Source organism: Talpa occidentalis, unplaced genomic scaffold, assembly GCF_014898055.3.
Source record: "Talpa occidentalis isolate TD23 unplaced genomic scaffold, MPIMG_talOcc4v2.1, whole genome shotgun sequence".
NCBI lineage: Eukaryota > Metazoa > Chordata > Mammalia > Eulipotyphla > Talpidae > Talpa > Talpa occidentalis.
This window is the reverse complement of record NW_026555331.1, coordinates 135,457,836-135,466,034: the sequence shown is the minus strand read 5'-3', so window position 1 is coordinate 135,466,034 and position 8,199 is coordinate 135,457,836. Positions and strand designations below refer to the sequence as shown.

At 36.4% G+C, this 8,199-nt stretch overlaps 1 non-coding gene and 1 pseudogene across 1 annotated transcript; one reads left to right on the top strand and one right to left on the bottom strand.

The window, feature by feature from the left end:
* Window positions 1-1,864: 1,864 nt before the first annotated feature.
* LOC119250548 (developmentally-regulated GTP-binding protein 1-like) lies at window positions 1,865-6,580 on the top strand (annotated as a pseudogene).
* A 626-nt stretch (window positions 6,581-7,206) lies between these two features.
* Window positions 7,207-7,311, bottom strand: LOC119251976 (small nucleolar RNA U13). Its single transcript, XR_005126676.1, has one exon. It is a non-coding gene; the product is annotated as a small nucleolar RNA U13 (small nucleolar RNA).
* Window positions 7,312-8,199: the final 888 nt, after the last annotated feature.

Below are 8,199 nucleotides of genomic sequence, written 5' to 3'. Positions count from 1 at the left end.
TCTATTAAAGTAATCCTCTGCAGTTTCCCTAAACCATCTATAGTCTCAGAACGAAGTAGGTAACTTAAGGAAGATGTTTAAACCAGGTATATTCATTGGGTATATTGGTCAAATATAGAAAATATTTCTCCATTCCTGGTCCTGTGCCTCCTGGTCTCTCATGTTGCCTCTGAAGTAAAATACTCTCATAGTCCAAGAACTCTTACCCTTGCAGGGATGGGTTGATGGCAGTTGCAAAATTAGCAGCCATACTTGAGCCATTAATTGTCTATACTTTTGGCCAAATTTTCATTCTAAGGAAATTCAAAAGAATCTGTATGAAACTCAGAGCATCAGAACAAAGGAAGTTTATGCCAACTCCATGTGTCTTATATTCTGATAGGTCTTCAGATCTCTACTAGTCTACATTATAACCAGATCCCCACCTCCTCCTAAACCTAGTCAGCTCCTAATGGACCAGGAATTTACAGAAGTCTTTATTCTAAAATCTTTATTCTAAAATCTTCCAAGAGAATCTTGATGAGCTGGGTTCCCACTGATTTGGGAACCACTGATGTAATCAACAAGTTGAACCTAGATTCTTAATCTTTTTCCAAATGACATTTGTTTTCTTTAAACTAATGAAATCAAAATGCATAAATTATTTTCTAAAAAGAGAAAAATTTTATTTTAGTTTCCTCAAAACACTTTTACTAGAAAAATAAAATTTTATGTCACTAAATAAAGAAATCCTCTTGTGGTGTGATATAATTCTCAAATTTCAGACACCTGGTTCCTGTTAATTAGAACTGTATCTTAGGGACATAGCTACCAGATGCCACTTTTATGTAGTGAATTTCAAGACTGATACATTACTCTGTGAAAAGAATATGAAATGCATAAAAATGAACAATAGCAAAACACAGAGGACACAGAAAAGAAAATTCCTGCTCAATCACACATGAACTAATGCAGAGTACAAATTAGCTCAAAGAGCAAAGTTTGTTATTGTAAGATAAATGAATTCATCAGGCTTTTTTATGGCTCTACCCTCTCACTTGTAGACTTGACCATGTTAATGCAAAAGTTGCTTGGGAGTGTGGGAGAGGGGCACATGTGCCTGATTGTGGACACCTTGAGTATTGGTGTGTGCACATAAGTGTGCACATCTGAGCCTAGAGGTTGGGATAAAAGTAGTGACATCAGCAGCTATAGGGCAGACAAGCAGGATGACTACAGGAGAGGTAAGACCGCGAGGCAACATGAGAGAGAGGATGCCAGAGAGAGCCCAAAGAAAGAATATAAAGATTCCTGGGGGATAGAATGCTTGGTTGCTGCCAGCCTCCCAGTCCCCTCAAACCTCCATGCCCAGCTTGTGCCTGCCTCCATGCATGCCAGCCTCCCTGCCTGGTAGTGTGCATGTGTACCTGGTTCCCTGAAAAAGCATTAAAGGCTGAAAAATCCACTGAGGGCTCCATGACTCTCTTTATCCATCTGCTGGAATCCAAGGTGAACCTACCTTGTGCATACTGACACAACAGTTATTTCATTCTTTTGTGTAACCAAATACTGTTAATATAATAATAGCAATAATGGCTATAAACATCATAACCCATTCCACAAAACCTCCACTGGATCTTTCATTAGGCATGCTATTCATATTAGTCTATTTAGTCTTTTCAATCTTGAGGTAGGGATAGTACCCCTATAAAGAACCCAGAATGTGAGACTGTTAACTAAGTTATACAGCTAGTTAGATGATGGAGTTGGGTAGGACCAGTTCATTATATCCCCAAGCCTATAAATTCAACAATTCCTTAATTTGTTTTAGGAAGATATGACTAAGGGTCAAACAAAGGCATAAAAGGTGACAAGATCTGAAAACATGGTGGTGATTTCTCACTATATTCCTCGTAATGACTACAAATTTGACTTTCAAACTTGTGATTCTCCCAAATCCAACAATCAATCCATAACTCAGGTAACTACATATCTATTCCCGGGATAAAAAGGAAGGGATCACCATGTTCCATTACTATATTCATTTTCTAGCCCTTTATACTTGAAGAATATTATTAAGTTAAATTTGGGTGTTTCAGGGCCAGTATTGCTTGCTTTTGTTTCTATATTGTATTCATATCTGTCAATGAGATGAAAATGTCTTTGGTGCTCGACCAACAAAAAGTAACGGCATTACAGAGCTACACACTAAATGAGTAGATGTCACCAGTGGGAATTAACTGATAAATCCAATTGAAGAGTTTCCATTCAAGGGAATAAAGAGGAAACAATGTAAGTCTTCCTCTCCAGCACACCATAATATGGGCCTACAAGAAAAAGGATACTTTACCAATTTTCCAAGTAGCCCAAGAATTTTTACAACTATTAAAGCAAAAGGAAGTCACATATGAATTATTCCTAGAAATATTTTTATTTGAAAGTGATTTATGTCCCAAGTGGTATAGTGCAGATCACTTGAATATAGTTAACACTATGAGCTTTTGCTGAAAAAGCTGTCCAAAGATGTTTCAAATAAATTATTCATATATATCTACATTTTTTTGCTCTTGTTATTATTTATCTTCTAAATGGAAGCTGTCTTTTTTTCATTTCCACAGTAAACGCTTTGTTTAATTAGACATATTCCAAACAGAGTGTTTCCAGAAAATGGAATAAAAAAATGTATATTTATTTTATTCTGAATGTTATAAACAGAACTGCTCTATTATTATTGAAAAGATGCTGATTAAATTATGTTATTAAGAACTACCTAAATTCATTTTAGGTACATTTTAGTAAGTAAAATTTAATCATTTTGTAGATATCATAAAATCCCCTCCATGATTCAATGCCACATGCTGGGTTCAGTTATTCGAATGCACATAGATGAAAATCAACAGACTCGGACCATATATTTTCTGGAAGATGTTCTTAATTTTTCCTTCTTCAAAGTAGAGGGGTGGAGGGAAGTGTAAACCATTTAGCCCAAATATCAAGCTATAGAGACCCATGTTTTTGTTTCAGCAATGTATGGTAGGGTGAAGTTTTATCATGAATGCAGAACTCCTGAAATATATCACTGATAGCTAAATCTGAGAGAAGGTGGGGCCAGAGGTGAATATTCTATTGATAGGAAAATTACATGGTTCTTAAAATTTTAGAGAATATTTTCTTTCAAATGGTTCTTTTAAATTAGTGCCTCATAACTACTGGTAGCAAAAGGAAATATATCTTTGCTTCCAAACAACTTCATAAAATTTTGTATCTATAGCTAACCAAAGTTTTCTTGTATGTCAGGAACTCCACTTAAAAGATGTACCTAAGAAGCAGATCTACACAGTCCATCTGGACAAAAATAAAAAGGTCTAAAAATTCATTTGTGGAGCTGTAACTAAGGGGCTGTCTACATTAATCAAATTACATAAGAAATGGCCAAATGTCTATTTTGTGCTGTGTAGAGACAGACACTGACAATCAAAGCTAGGGAGTTTTAATGAGGAGACTTAATTAAGAACACATCATCGTCAGAAATAAGAATCCTTAATTCTGAGAAAATCACTGCCAAACTTAGCTAGCTGTGCTAATTAGCAAAGACTGGGGATTCAGAAAATTAGGCTGTTAGAAAAAAAGCACGCTAAAGAGTGACTTTACAGAGTACTGACCAAACATTGTATTATTATGGTGCTGATCCTATAACAGAGAATTTTGTAAATTTTGTCAGGGACAGGAATTTAAAAGATACCCAGCTATACCTCCCATTGAAGTACAGAGTTCTCTATAAATCTCCTGACACGAGGGTCCTTTTAATTTTTGAATAGCTCAATTTAATTGGAAGTATTATCTTTAACAGAGCCAAATCTGTGTCATTGAGTTTATCATTTATTGTTTAATTCTTGGTCTCTGAAATTATCCAGATGAAGTCTTACCCAACTTCTCTCCATGTGTGTATCTGTTATGTTTTTCTTTTCTAACACAACAGGATTCCCTATTGTTTCTACTGTCCCTCATATAACCCTGTTTCAAACCTTACCACCAACTGTGTCAGTGTTTCTAGAAGAAATCCACCTGCTGTCCTTAAACTGCGATACCTTCAAGCTGTGATCGATGTGTCATATAGTAGGACTGTTGCTGTGGTCCTCTGGACTCTAAAATTCTGTAATTGCTACCTAAGTTTGTATTAACACTTTGGCAGGTATAGCACACTGTTGGCTGATTTTGAACTTGTAATCAAGTAAAACACCTGTCTTTTTCCTATGAACAGATTCTGAGCCAGGTTCCTCTATACTTTGTACCTCACCACGATTAATTTAAGCTAAAATTTATTTCACCCTCATTAAAGAAATGATCAATGTACACTTGTTCAAAAGCATGAAAATACAAAAAGATGAGCAAGAATAAAAGTTAAATATAAATCACTCCTGTACTCCAAATGTTTGAAGACAACCACCATTTATATTTTGGTATATTAGGTTTCCCTACCAATGTGAAAGTAAAACATTCCTACTTGGTATGATATGCTTTTGCTTGCTGTTGGATATTTTTGTGGACACACAAAATTCAACTATATAGATTCCTATGATTTACCCATTTTCTAAGTTGCACTTGACAAGTTTCTGTTAAAGTTACAGCTTTTCATCTGCTTTCATTTGAAATGGCTTCACAATATTACAATTTTATATGTAACACTCTTCCAAGTAAACCAGTTTAAAATGTAGGGATTTGAAACAATTATTTTTCTGATAATGCTGCAATTTGAAGAATTCAACCTTTTGTCTGCTCTACTTCGAATCTAATTGTCTCAGTTCAAAGGCTGAAGGTTGGAATCATCTGAAAATTCACACATTAGTAGATGCTGGCAGTGACCTTAGTTGGGGCTTTCTGATGGATCATACAGGGGACCTTGCTAGGTGCTCTGGGCTTCCTCATATTTAGAAACAAAACAAGCTGGGTGTCAAGGGAAAAAAACTCCTAGAGAGAGTCTGGTGCAAAGTCATATTAACTTTAAAAGTAACCCAATTTCATTTGCATCATAGTCTAATAATGAGAGAGCCACAAAGTCTTGCCTGGGTTCAGGCCACCACGAGAGCAATTTAGCCAAGATTATTGAGATGGAAGACTAAGTGGCTCTGATTCAAAAGAACAAAATCACAGCATATGAGCTGTTTAAGAGTCACTCTGCAAAGCTTAGCAGACAATTTATTACTCCAAAAGGTGGCAGTAGTGGTGGTGGTGGTGGTCCAAGAAGTTTTGATGTGGCCATGACAGGTGATGCTTGAATTAGGTTAGTGGTTTTTCCATCTGTGGGTAAGTCAACACTGTTTAGTAACATTGTGGGGTTTGCAAGGTGACAGCCCTGTTTCACTACTCTGACCGCTGTGCCTGGTGTCATCAATACAGAGGTGCCAAGATCCACTTCCTGATCTTTCCCAGATGGGGGCAAAGGGTGGGAAAGGTAGAGACTGTGGAGTCATTGCAGTGGCCTAAGGATTTAACTTGTTCTGTGTGTCCTGAAACTGTTGGGATATTAGATATTTGATTGTGAGCTGGAGGACTTTGGCATTTGCTTTGAACAGCAAACCCTCTAACATTGGCTATCAGAGGAATAAAAGAGGCATGTATCTCAGGACCACTTTCCCTCCCTGCTAGCAGGATGTTGAAACTATGAAGAACCTTCTGGCAAAATACAAAATTCATAATGGAGGTGTGACTCTGCATAGCAGTTACACAGCAGATGACCTCATTGCTGTAGTTGGAAGGAAACAGTTTATCTGTTCCTATATGTTAAATAAGATTGAGCAGCACTGTTTACAATAGCTAAGCTTTGGAAACAACCCAAATGCCCAAAAATAGATGACTGGATCAAGAAGATGTGGTACATATATACCATGGAATATTACTCAGCATTCAAAAAAGATAAACACATGCAATTTGCAGCAACATGGATGGCGCTGGAAGGGATCATGCTCAGCGAAATAAGCCAAAAAGAAAAAGAAAAATACCAGATGGTCTCACTCATAGCAGGAATCTAGAAAACTTAAATAAGGGACCAGGAAAACGAATAACTATAAGAAAGTGAAAATCAAAATCAACAAAAAACTACGAACCAGAGACACTTTTAAGGGGGTGGGGGTGGGAGGGGAGAGATTGGGGGCAGAATGGGGGGGCTGCAATTGTATGGGGAATATAAAAATAAAATTTATTATTAAAAAATAAATAAATAAATAAAGTTTCCAATGAAACACACACACACAAAAAAAAAAAGATTGAGCAGATCTCCCTGAAGGAACTGGATATTATACAAAAGGTGCCCCACTGTGTACCTATCGCTTCCCGTTACTGCTCAAATTTTGTTGACCTGTTATAAAAGATCTGGGACTACCTGATATAGTGAGAATTTACACCAAATCCAAAAGCCAGATTACACACCCCCAGTGGTGCTTCCTTACTCCAGAACCATGATGGAGTACTTTATGAAGATTCACAAAATTCTTATCAAAGAATTTTCAATATGCTTTGGTCTGGGATCTCTGAAACACAATCTTCAAAAGGTGGACAAAGACCATCATTGGAAAAGGATATCACTCAGCTTGTGATGAAGTAAAACTTTCTTCTCTCCCCACCCACCCCCCCTGAAACCAAGCCAACAACATCAGTATTTTCCATGACCAAGCACCCTTCCACCCATCACCCCTCAGACTTTTATAGCCTCTGGATCAGGTTTCAGAGGAGGGAGATGGAAGCACCCAAACTGGAACTTCACTTGTCATAACTTGATGTGACCTTGTTTGTTAACTTTGTAAAGGACCTGGTAGGGGCTGGCTTAGGAACCTACATACACAGTCAATAAGGATTGCACAAATATCTATTTGAGGACTCATAATTAAGGTGGTCATAGTATCATAAACATTTTTGAAATCTTGATCAGGGCATGCATATGCAAATCTGCAAATATGTAAACAAGGACACCATTACCTGAGGTGAAGCTAATGAATGTTTAATAAATTCTTTAGTAACATAACCTTTCTATGACAGTGCTCTCTCTGCTTTTAATGCTAATACAGGATTCATCAGTAATTATTTAAAGGTTTATCTTTCATCATTTAATTAATGGGAATAAAGAAAAACCATGAATATATTCTATTACTGAAGAAAATGACAAAATATAACTACCAAAGAAAACAAAATTTTGTGAACGCTCATTTAAGACCAGTTTTTTTTTTTTTTTCATGTCAGAGTATAATGTGCCAGCATCATAACAAGGTTTGAGGGAGGCACATTTCATGCAATGGTGTGAATACCCCAATATCTATACTTGAAGAAATACATTAAGATAAATAAGAGCATATGGCAACCCAAATATGTTAAATTCAGTTTATGAATATGATGAGTAGGAACTGCTAAAAGTAAAAAGGAAAGGTAAATCCTTGAGATATTCAATTCTTGAATGTGTCCAAGACCTTTTGTGCCCTGCGTTATATAGTAATTATTCAAAGAACATTGATAACAATGTGGTCTACAGTCTTATGCACACTGGATCAGATCAGCGATCTGACACATGAAAGAATGCAATGGTCATTTACTAGCCTGTGTGACAACAGCCAATTCATTTCATTCAAGCAACAAAATTTTAGGAAAGTTCTACCATGTGCTATGCACTCTACCAAGTAATGGTATATAGCACCCAAAAAAAATGTCACTCGCTTCATAAAGTTAAGTGTCTAATAATTTAATCTCTAGTTAAAACCTGATTTCTTTAGTACCAGAGTTCTCACTTATGAAATTAAAAAATTGGTAATTTATATGAGCCTATCAAAGATTCCTGAGTGATCATAATAAAATGTGCTTTTAGTCATGTTCTCTGTAATGATTAAGGGCTGTCCTGAGCTATTCATATCATGATGCAAGGTCCTTGTGTGATTATAACAGTCACTCCTTGAGTCATTTGGGATTTTTGTTATATGACGTGTCAAATGCCATCACAATACTCATTGAACAATGCAGGTGTCCATCCCATAATCATGACCTCTTTAAATTCCTTGCCATAACTCAGTATATTCCAACCGGTATAAAGGGGACATGGGGTACGAGGAGCTAATAATTTCCTCCACCTAGCTTGAGGTCCAAAGCAAGAACTCTTCTCTAATATTAATCTTATTAATTATTGTTTTTCATATATCGTGTGTATGTATGTGTGTGTATTATATACATATATATATATCA